We start from the raw sequence: 12,317 nt of genomic DNA, 5'->3' as shown, positions 1-12,317 counted from the left end.
ACCTCCTGAAGTGTGAGTGGGCGAAACAGGAGACAAAGTACCTGGGTTACCAGCTGGGTAAGGGTGAAGTTCGGCCTCAGGTGGAGAAAGTGGAGTCCATCAGGAATAGCCCTCAACCCAGAACCAAGACACAGGTGAAGTCCTTCCTAGGTCTGGCAGGGTGGTACCGGAGATTCATTCCACAGTTTTCGACCATCGCTGTCCCTCTGACCAACCTCACTTCGAAGGGGGCCAGCAACCCTGTGAAGTGGACTGAGGAGTGTGAGGAAGCCTTCATGACACTGAAAAAACGACTGTGCTCATTCCCTGTTCTCCAGACCCCTGATTTTAAGAAGAGATTTCTCGTGCAGGTGGACGCTTCGGCTGTAGGAATTGGAGCTGTACTGGCCCAAGGGGAGCCAAGAGAAGAGCTTCCTGTGCTGTACCTGAGTCGGAAGCTGTTGCCCAGGGAAACCAGGTATTCTACAATCGAAAAGGAGTGCCTGGCTATAAAGTGGGCCCTAGATAGCCTCCGTTACTACCTTCTTGGGAGGGAATTTGACCTGCACACGGACCACAGAGCACTGACCTGGATCCAGACCATGAAGGACCGGAATTCTCGTGTGACCAGGTGGTATCTGGAGCTCCAGCCCTTCAGGTTCTGTGTCCGTCACAAGGCAGGAAAAGAGAACGTTACTGCGGACTACCTATCAAGGCTCCCGAACATGGTCGCTTCAGGAGAGGAGGAAGGTAATGTGACGTAGAAGTCCGTCACTGGCCACGGGCAGCATTTGGTTCTTTAACGCACACACATATTCATCACTCCTCCCTGCGCCATTATACCATAAGTTAACAATGTGGGTCGACACACAATTTAACTTCTGTCTTGGTGCATGCATTTCACACTTGTCAATGTTCATATTTGAGAGATACAATAATTATTATACTTATCAATGTTGTGGATGAGCGCATTGTTTGTTTGTTCTGTTCCTCTCTCTCCATCTCTGTAGCTTCCGGGTATGCTGGAAAAGGACCCGAGCTAAGGGAATTGGGTTGGCTTTATAGTGCCTGTCCCAAATGGCTCATTAATGCATATGGGCATATTGAAAGATATTGTCAGTAGTGATGTAATGTTGTAAATGTTATGTTGTGATATTGTTTAAAACCGTGTTGCAATGTATATCCTTTAGTATGTTTAGTTCATGGAAAATGTAGGTTTGTATTGTTAATTGATTAATTAATTAGGGTTAATTGTTCTGAGGGGAGGGGCTAGCCCTACAAAAGGAGCCTCTCTCCAGTCTCTAAAGGGGGAATTTTTGGGATTGAGCTGTGGATGGGGCAGCATTGTTTTTAAGCTGTCCCATAAGGTAGACGTTGATGGCAGTACTGTTGTTTTCTGTTCCGGAATCACTTGTAAATAAACACCTTTGCACAGAAGAACTTTTGCGGTTCCGCCATCTTTTTATTTTTATAGAGGTTAGGTTATCCAGTTTAGCCATCTGGCCTACTCTACGTGACAAAAATCTTCAGGGAGAGCTAGGAAGTTCAAGCCCCCTTGGGTGCTGCCATATACACTGCTCAAAAAAATTAAGGGAACACTAAAATAACACATACTAGATCTGAATGAATGAAATATTCTTATTAAATAATCTTTTCTTTACATAGTTGAATGTGCTGGCAACAAAATCACACAAATTATCAATGGAAATCAAATTTATCAACCCATGGAGGTCTGGATTTGGAGTCACACTCATAATTAAAAAGTGGAAAACCACACTACAGGCTGATCCAACTTTGATGTAATGTCCTTAAAATAAGTCAAAATGAGGCTCAGTAGTGTGTGTGACCTCCACGTGCCTGTATGACCTCCCTACAACGCCTGGGCATGCTCCTGATGAGGTGGTGGATGGTCTCCTGAGGGATCTCCTCCCAGACCTGGACTAAAGCATCCGCCAACTCCTGGGCAGTCTGTGGTGCAACGTGGCGTTGGTGGATGGAGCGAGACATGATGTCCCAGATGTGCTCAATTGGATTCAGGTCTGGGGAATGGGCGGGCCAGTCCATAGCATCAATGCCTTCCTCTTGCAGGAACTGCTGACACACTCCAGCCACATGAGGTCTAGCATTGTCTTGCATTAGGAGGAACCCAGGGCCAACCGCACCAGCATATGGTCTCACAAGGGGTCTGAGGATCTCATCTCGGTACCTAATGGCAGTCAGGCTACCTGTGGCGAGCACATGGAGGGCTGTGCGGCCCCTCCAAAGAAATGCCACCCCACACCATGACTGTCCCACCGCCAAACCGGTCATGCTGGAGGATGTTGCAGGCAGCAGAATGTTCTCCACGGTGTCTCCAGACTCTGTCACGTCTGTCACATGTGCTCAGTGTGAACCTGCTTTCATCTGTGAAGAGCACAGGGCGCCAGTGGCGAATTTGCCAATCTTGGTGTTCTCTGGCAAATGCCAAACGTCCTGCACGGTGTTGGGCTGTAAGCACACCCCCCACCTGTGGACGTCGGGCCCTCATACCACCCTCATGGAGTCTGTTTCTGACCGTTTGAGCAGACACATGCACATTTGTGGCCTGCTGGATGTCATTTTGCAGGGCTCTGGCAGTGCTCCTCCTGCTCCTCCTTGCACAAAGGCGGAGGTAGCGGTCCTGCTGCTGGGTTGTTGCCCTCCTACGGCCTCCTCCATGTCTCCTGATGTACTAGCCTGTCTCCTGGTAGCGCCTCCATGCTCTAGACACTACGCTGACAGACACAGCAAACCTTCTTGCCACAGCTCGCATTGATGTGCCGTCCTGGATGAGCTGCACTACCTGAGCCACTTGTGTGGGTTGTAGACTCCATCTCATGCTACCACTAGAGTGAAAGCACCGCCAGCATTCAAAAGTGACCAAAACATCAGCCAGGAAGCATAGGACCTGAGAAGTGGTCTGTGGTCACCACCTGCAGAAGCACTCCTTTATTGGGGGTGTCTTGCTAATTGCCTATAATTTCCACCTGTTGTCTATTCCATTTGCACAACAGCATGTGAAATTTATTGTCAATCAGTGTTGCTTCCTAAGTGGACAGTGATTTCACAGAAGTGTGATTGACTTGGAGTTACATTGTGTTGTTGAAGTGTTCCCTTTATTTTTTTGAGCAGTGTATTTACATTTGAAGTGCCCATCCAAGAAGGCTTAAGGTCATTGGCCACAGATAAAATGTCAAATCACGTTATAGCTACCATAGTTTTGATTGGATTGATCATGTCAACATCATATTTTCCAAATCTTAGCTAGCAACATAGACAAACAGCCATCATCATGAATCACATTAAAAAATATACTGGCAAATCCTTTTCAATCCTTGTCATATTAAGATAAATTATAGATAGAACGTATCTGTGCTCACTCATGAGTGTTTTGGAAGGAATCAGTGGCTAACTGCAAGCGTTGCAAGCAATCACTATTTTGCCTCCCCTGCTATTCGGTGGAGAGGGTGAGGTCCAAGTAAGGGTTTAAGGGTCTCTTTTCAAAGCTTAAAAGGACAAACATTCACACGCAACAACATGGGCCAGAAAATGTTGAATATATTGGCCATGCTGTCAATCCAACTGGAAACTCAGAACTGAGAAATCTCAGACTTCAGTGAGTTCAAGAGATCTGGCAACTCAGGAATTTATTTTGCTCAGACTGGGAAAATACATTTTCAATGGTCATCCAGCTTGGAATTCGACCTGAAGATCACTGACGTCATGATTCAACCTAGTTTTTTCCCCCAAGTTCCCAGTTGTCTTGAAAGCACCATAAATCCAGAGAATGCCAGACTTTGATGACAAAGAATTTGCCCACAAGAAGGACCGCCGCTCCACCTTCCTGGTCAAGTGAGCACAGCACAACAGTGAGTCCAAAAATGTATTGTATGCCTCTGCATAAATGATGTAATATGCAAGGGAGATATGTATAGTATAGCTAAGAAAGTAATACTATGTGTATGTTGTAAGCTTTTAGAAGCCCATGTGCCTCACCCTAATAATTTGATCTATTTACCCTCTTAATTTCGCCTACTTTTCTGACTTGGTGGTGCACATGTAGCTTATAGCCTGTTTTATAGAAATGTCATCATCGAATATTGTAAGAGCTTTCATTGTCTGCTTATAGAGAATACTGAACGAATGACTCGTGTTCTGAATTCTGTCACTGTACATTTCAAAAGTGCTGAACAAATAGTTATATTGACTACGTCCGTTTTAGCTCACTCATTAATGTCGTAATAGAAATGAGAGATTGCCTCTTTTGCGCTCATCGTTCCCTTATGCCATAGTTTGACATCTAAATTGTCAGTAGAAACCACATTTGTTTAGGCAAGTCAGCCATGTCAGCTACGTTTTTTAAAGACAGTAAATGAGGCTAAATGAACTGTTTTACTGCCAGACAAGGTTCCACTGATAGCCAGGTGTAGCAGTGGTAAGGATTCACTCTGTGGTGCTGAAAAGAAAGCTCTGCTGTTGGGACAGATTTATGTTGGCCCACAGTTTGTGGGCACCGTTTGTCATCGTTATAGTGCAATTCATGTATTGTTCAGTGTTGTGTAGTGACTTTGCTGGCATGCTCCAAAATATTTTTTGGGGGGTAAGATTTACATGCTAAATTCGCCACTGATTCAAATATCTGGAGGTAAACCCAGGCCCTGCATGTCCCCAGGCACCCTCATTTGTTGACTTCCTCCTCCCTAAGTTTGTTTTACTCACTGCTTTAGCACACTCTGCCAACCCTGATGTCCTTGCCGTGTCTGAATCCTGACTTGGGAAGGCCACCAAAAATTCAGAGATTTCCATACCCAACTATAACACTTTCCGTCAAGATAGAACTGCCAAAGGGGGAGGAGTTGCAATCTACTGCAGAGATAGCCTGCACATTTCTGTCATACTTTCCAGGTCTATGCCCAAACTGTTCGAACTTCTAATTTTTAAAATGTATCTCTCCAGAAATAAGTCTCACTGTTGCCGCCTGCTACCGACCCCCCTCAGCTCCCAGCTGTGCCCTGGACACCATCTGTGAATTGATCGCCCCCCATCTAGCTTCAGAGTTTGTTCTGTTAGGTGACCTAAACTGGGATATGCTTAACACCCCAGCAGTCCTACAATCTAAGCTAGATGCCCTCAATCTCACCCAAATCATCAAGGAACCCACCAGGTACAACCCTAAATCCGTAAACATGGGCACCCTAATTGACATTATCCTGACCAACTTGCCCTCCAAATACACCTCTGCTGTCTTCAATCAGGATCTCAGCGATCATTGCCTCATTGCTTGTATCCGCTACGGGTCAGCGGTCAAACGACCACCCCTCATCACTGTCAAATGCTCCCTAATACACTTCTGCGAGCAGGCCTTTCTAATCGACCTGGCCCGGGTATCCTGGAAGGATATTGACCTCATCCCGTCAGTTGAGGATGCCTGGTCATTCTTTAAAAGTAACATCCTCAACATCTTAGACAAGCATGCCCTGTTCAAAAAATGCAGAACTAAGAACAGATATAGCCCTTGGTTCACTCCCGACCTGACTGCCCTCGACCAGCACAAAAACATCCTGTGGTGGACTGCAATAGCATCGAATAGTCCCCACGATATGCAACTGTTCAGGAAAGTCAGGAACCAATACACGCAGTCAGTCAGGAAAGCAAAGGCCAGCTTTTTCAAGCAGAAATTTGCATCCTGTAGCTCTAACTCCAAAAAGTTCTGGGACACTGTAAAGTCCATGGAGAACAAGAGCACCTCCTCCCAGCTGCCCACTGCACTGAGACTAGGTAACACGGTCACCACCGATAAATCCGTGATAATCGAAAACTTCAACAAGCATTTCTCAACGGCTGGCCATGCCTTCCTCCTGGCTACTCCAACCTTGGCCAACAGCTCCGCCCCCACCCCCCCGCCCGCAGCTACTCGCCCACGCCTCCCCAGCTTCTCCTTTACCCAAATCCAGATAGCAGATGTTCTGAAAGAGCTGCAAAACCTGGACCCATACAAATCAGCTGGGCTTGACAATCTGGACCCTCTATTTCTGAAACTGTCCGCCGCCATTGTCGCAACCCCTATTACCAGCCTGTTCAACCTCTCCTTCATATCATCTGAGATCCCCAAGGATTGGAAAGATGCCGCGGTCATCCCCCTCTTCAAAGGGGGTGACACCCTGGACCCAAACTGTTACAGACCTATATCCATCCTGCCCTGCCTATCTAAGGTCTTTGAAAGCCAAGTGAACAAACAGATCACTGACCATCTCGAATCCCACCGTACCTTCTCCGCTGTGTAATCCGGTTTCCGAGCCAGTCACGGGTGCACCTCAGCCACACTCAAGGTACTAAACGATATCATAACCGCCATCGATAAAAGACAGTGCTGTGCAGCCGTCTTCATCGACCTGGCCAAGGCTTTTGACTCTGTCAATCACCATATTCTTATCGGCAGACTCAGTAGCCTCGGTTTTTCTAATGACTGCTTTGCCTGGTTCACCAACTGCTTTGCAGACAGAGTTCAGTGTGTCAAATCGGAGGGCATGTTGTCCCGTCCTCTGGCAGTCTCTATGGGGGTGCCACAGGGTTCAATTCTCGGGCCAACTCTTTTCTCTGTATATATCAATGATGTTGCTCTTGCTGCGGGCGATTCCCTGATCCACCTCTACGCAGACGACACCATTCTGTATACTTCCGGCCCTTCCTTGGACACTGTGCTATCTAACCTCCAAACGAGCTTCAATGAACGAGCTTCACAACACTCCTTCCGTTGCCTCCAACTGCTCTTAAACGCTAGTAAAACCACATTTTCAACCGTTCGTGCCTGCACACGCACGCCCGACTATCATCACCACCCTGGATGTTTCCGACCTAGAATATGTGGACATCTATAAGTACCTAGGTGTCTGGCTAGACTGCAAACTCTCCTTCCAGACTCATATCAAACATCTCCAATCCAAAATCAAATCTAGAGTCGGCTTTCTATTTCGCAACAAAGCCTCCTTCACTCACGCCACAAATCTTACCCTAGTAAAACTGACTATCCTACCGATCCTCGACTTCGGCGATTTCATTTACAAAATAGCCTCCAACACTCTACTCAGCAAATTGGATGCAGTCTATCACAGTGCCATCCGTTTTGTTACTAAAGCACCTTATACCACCCACCACTGCGACCTGTATGCTCTAGTCAGCTGGCCCTTGCTACATGTTCGTCGCCAGACCCACTGGCTCCAGGTCATCTACAAGTCTATGCTAGGTAAAGCTCCGCCTTATCTCAGTTCACTGGTCACGATGGCAACACCCATTTACCTACCTCATCCCCATACTGTTTTTATTTTATTTACTTTTCTGCTCTTTTGCACACTAGTATCTCTACCTGCACATGTTCATCTGATCATTTATCACTCCGGGGTTAATCTACTAAATTGTAACTATTCACTCCTATGGCCTATTTATTGCCTACCTCCTCATGCCTTTTGCACACAATGTATATAGATTATTTTTTTCTACTATGTTATTGACTTATTTATTGTTTACTCCATGTGTAACTCTGTGTTGTTGTCTGTTCACACTGCTATGCTTTATCTTGGCCAGGTCGCAGTTGCAAATGAGAACTTGTTCTCAACTAGCCTACCTGGTTAAATAAAGGTAAAATAAAAAAATCTATCTGAATTTGTTTTCATTCTTCATACAAAAAAAATGTTTGGTAAAGAAACTCATGTGGTCAATTTGTTCCAATGACAAGTCATGATAAATCATTATGTTCTTATGGTGGTTGCCAGGAACATGGCAATGGACCGCAGGCCTACAGTCAGGCTCATTTGGACGGTAGCCTACAGATGTTCATGAAGTCTCAGTATAGTCTTTACTAAGTGGAATAAGGAGTTAAACATTTTAAACTATGCCTGGTATGTATGTAAGAACTAACTGTAATGTAAACTGGCTCTGTAATGTAAACTGGCTCTTTAATGTAAACTGAATTAGACAATTGAACAGCACACACATATCCATGGACATATGACATGGTATAGTAAATTATCTTAAGTGTTCCCAGACAATATAACAAATGGATACTGTGAATAAAATCCAGTTATATTTTAATTCAGAATAACAGGGCAACAATTCAGAAACAATAGCCTGACGATAAATCAATTTACACACTACATTAATCAGCTAAAATAAATAGCTTAAGCTGCTCATGTCCTATATAGAAGCTGGTGTCATTCTTTGCTGACACGAAATTCCCGGGGCTTATAGTTTGTGTCAATCCGGGAGAAAACGTGTCATTGAAGAACATCACCTATTAGTTATTGAAGAGTCAACTGCAGCCACATCACACTAAAAGACACTCACTGACTCAAGTACACCAGGAAGTATGTTTCTCTCTACAAACGGTCAGACTGTTGGATGTTGCGAAACGGGATGGAAACGGAGCTCACATCCAGCTGCTTTTGAAAAACACAGCTGCTTTATGGGTTCCGTTACCACCCTACCCGCTAACACCACTACTGAGTGTCCCATTCACAATTTAAACTAATGTCATTTAAACTCAGGTTCACTTTCTATTCTGAATTTAGCTGCCTTCTTGGGGTGGATAAAAGACAGTCTATCCTGTTCCATTCATATCTTGAAGTCTTGAAAAACCTGTTTCATGTCTGTAGAGAGACGGAGAAAGAGAAAGCAGGTCAGTGCATTGAAGGTAGAGCAGATAAAGACAATGATACAAGCAAAGGGTTCTGGGAGAGATTAAAGGAAATGATAGGATGGCTGTGTAACTTAGTTAAGTCATTTTACTTTAAATCTCACATAGCAGAATCTATCCACAAAACTACTGAAAGAAACACAGAGAATAGTTAAAAGGGACAGCCAGAGATAGAGAGTGAACAAAAAGCCTAACAATTAATTCTCTGAGACAGACGGACACTCACTTATTGATTGAAGTCATCTCCTCTTAAGGTGCGAAGGGGAGCAAGTGTCTCTGATCAATAGAAGAAGTGAACAGGAAAAGGAATACTTTGTGTAAATCAAAACGAGAGAACCAGAGAGGAGTATTTGTTTAAGGAAGATAAATATCAAGAAAGGGTTGACTGAGGACAGCCATCCAAAGTGAAAGTACAGACAAAAAAAGACAAGTCCCATTTCTGAAAAGACAGTTACCGTATGGGCTCAGCTCAGGTCACCATAATCCTGATCCCACTTTCCTGTCATCCTCCTGAATCGGCACATATGTGTATGTGTTGCTCTATTTATGAGTCTTCACTTCCTCCTAAATACACAAAAAAATGTATTTCACTTTCACTTCAGCAGAACAATTGACCACAACTCCTCCTTTGCGCCATCCCTTTCCTTGTCACAACAACACTTTACTACTGTACCACTACCACCTGCCATTTTAAGTGATTTATACAGTTGATATGCACGACATATAGATGTTCCGAAAGATACAATACAAATAGCTCTGTTACAGTAGTCAAGGCTTCAGCCTTATGGAGTTGCTAATTGTAGACACCTGTCTGTCGGATTAGTGGGACAGGTGTGTGTGTGTTTCCACTGGTGCGTCACACTGTGAGGTGTCTGGAAAGTCCGGAGGATTTGGAGATGTAGCTGCCCCCCCTCCAGAGACCTCCGTCCTCTTCTTCACGGTCCAGTACGATCGAGATGTGTACTAGACAGGATGGTTATAAAACGCTAAATCACAGAATTTAAATACAACACTATGTATTATATTGAATCTGTCTGCCCTAAAAACAGTCAAGGCAATATTTATTTCATTCAACTTAGAGGTTTTCCATCCCCAACTCTTACCTTAACACAAGGCAATACAACACGGATGGCATTTCCTATCAGACCTGTGTTCAAATACTATTTAGGGTATTTCAATTACTTTCAAGTACATTTGAGTAATTATTTGAATCTTTTTTTATTTGGAAATACAAGTAGTTGATATTGGAATGTATATGGAAATACATTTATTCTTGTTATATGTACAGTACCGTTCAAAAGTTTGGGGTCACTTAGAAATAGCCTTGTTTTTGAATGAAAAGCACATTTTTGATCGATTTAAAATAACATCAAACTGATCAGAAATACAGAGTAGACATTGTTAATGTTGTAAATGACTATTGTAGCTGGAAACTGCAGATTTTTTATGGAATATCTACATAGCTGTACAGAGGCCCATTATCAGCAATCATCACTCCTGTGTTCCAATGGCACGTTGTGTTAGCTAATCCAAGCAAAACACCAGTCTCAACGTCAACAGTGAAGAGGCGACTCCAGGATTGATACCGCTCTCATCGACACGCAACACCTAGGTTTACCTCCACTGTACTCCCAACCTACCATACCCTTGTCTGTACATTATGCCCTGAATCTACTCTAGCACACCTAGAAATCTGCTCCTTTTATTCTCTGTCCCCAACGCACTAGAGGACCAGTTCTTATAGCTTTTAGCCGTACCCTTATCCTACTCCTCCTCTGTTCCTCTGGTGATGTAGAGGTTAACCCAGGCGCTATCATTTGTTGATTTCATGCATGCTAACATCAGAAACCTCCTCCCTAAGTTTGTTTTATTCACTGCTTTAGCACACTCTGCCAACCCTGATGTCCTAGCTGTGTCTGAATCCTGGCTTAGGAAGGCCACCAAAAATTCTGAAATTTCCATCCCCAACTAACATTGCCTACCGTCTGTAAGCTGTTAGTGTCTTAACAACCGTTCCACAGGTGCATGTTCATTAATTGTTTATGGTTCATTGAACAAGAATGGGAAACAGTGTTTAAATCCTTTACAATGAAGATCTGTTTAGTTATTTGGATTTTTACTTAATATCTTTGAAAGACAGGGTCCTGAAAACTTGGCGTTTCATTTTTTGCTGAGTTCAGATACGTATATACAGTACCAGTCAAAGTTTGGACACACCTACTCAATGGGTTTTTCTTTATTTCTACATTGTAGATCATGTAGAAATCATGTAGAAACCAAGTGTTAAACAAATCAAAATATGTCATTTGAGATTCTTCAAAGTAGCCACCCTTTGCCTCGATGAAAGCTTTGCACACTCAGCTTCATGAGGTAGTCACCTGGAATGCATTCCAATTAACAGGTGTGCCTTGTTAAAACTAATTTGTGGAGTTTCTTTCCATCTTAATACATTTAAGCCAATCAGTTGTGTTCTGACAAGGTAGGGGTGGTATACAGAAGATAGCCCTATTTGGTAAAATACCAAGTCCATATTATGTCACGAACAGCTCAAATAAGCAAAGACAAATGACAGTCCATCATTACTTTAAGACATTAAGGTCAGTCAATCCGGAAAATGTCAAGAACCTTGAATGTTTCTTCAAGTGCAGTCGCAATTTGATGTCAATTGTAAAATCCACTTCAAATCAGTGTAGACGAAGGGGAGAAGACATGTTAAAGGATTTTTAAGCCTTGAGACATGGATTGTGTGTGTGTGCCATTCAGAGGGTGAATGGGCCAGACAAAAGATTGAGGTGCCTTTGAACAGGGTACTGGTTTGAGTGTGTCAGGAACTGCAATGCCGCTAGGTTTTTCCACGTTCAACAGTTTCCCGTGTGTATCAAGAATGGTCCACCACCCAAAGGCCATCAAGCCAACTTTACACAACTCTAGGAAGCATTGTCCACTTGGATCAGCATCCCAGCGGAACGCTTGACACCTTGTAGAGTCCATGTCCTAACGAAGTGAGGCTCTTCTGAAGGCAAAAAGGGGTGCAACTCAATTTTTTAAGTGTTCCTAATGTTTTGTTCAGGGACAGGTCGAAAAGCATTAAACATTTATGGCAATGTAACTAGCGAACTTGCTGTTGCTAGCTAATTTGTTCTGGGATATAAACATTGGGTTGTTATTTTACCTGAAATGCACAAGGTCCTCTACTCCAACAATTAATCCACAAATAAAACGGTCAACCGAGTTAGTTTCTAGTAATCTCTCCTCCTTCAGGCTTCTTCAGACTTTATATGGCGGTTGGCAACCAACTTTAAAGTGCATTACCACAACCGACTGGAGTGTAGACCTCAGTTCATCTTTCAATCACCCACGTGGGTACATGCTCATAAAAAACAATGAGGAGATGGGAGAGGCAGGACTTGCAGTGTGTCGAGCATCACAAATAGAACCAAGTTCTATTTTAGCACCTGACTACGCAGACACTCACGAGCAGTGTGGGTGCAATGATTGAATAACGTGTGCATTTATTTTGCAGCGCACGCAACGCGTCTGGTCAGCATGTATCAATTAAGCACACCTGCTCCCCATTACACACACCTGGACTTCATCACCTTGATTACCTCCCTTTATTTAGCCCTCAGTA

At 43.9% G+C, this 12,317-nt stretch overlaps 1 long non-coding RNA gene across 1 annotated transcript; it reads right to left on the bottom strand.

The window, feature by feature from the left end:
• Positions 1-8,064: 8,064 nt before the first annotated feature.
• LOC109869033 (uncharacterized) lies at positions 8,065-9,492 on the bottom strand. The gene is made up of 2 exons (XR_002251983.2): positions 8,913-9,492; positions 8,065-8,639 (listed from the first exon to the last, which is right to left on the bottom strand). It is a non-coding gene; the product is annotated as an uncharacterized LOC109869033 (long non-coding RNA).
• Positions 9,493-12,317: the final 2,825 nt, after the last annotated feature.

Source organism: Oncorhynchus kisutch, linkage group LG24 (genome assembly GCF_002021735.2).
Source record: "Oncorhynchus kisutch isolate 150728-3 linkage group LG24, Okis_V2, whole genome shotgun sequence".
Classification (NCBI taxonomy): Eukaryota; Metazoa; Chordata; class Actinopteri; order Salmoniformes; family Salmonidae; genus Oncorhynchus; species Oncorhynchus kisutch.
This window is presented reverse-complemented; position numbering and strand designations above follow the sequence as displayed.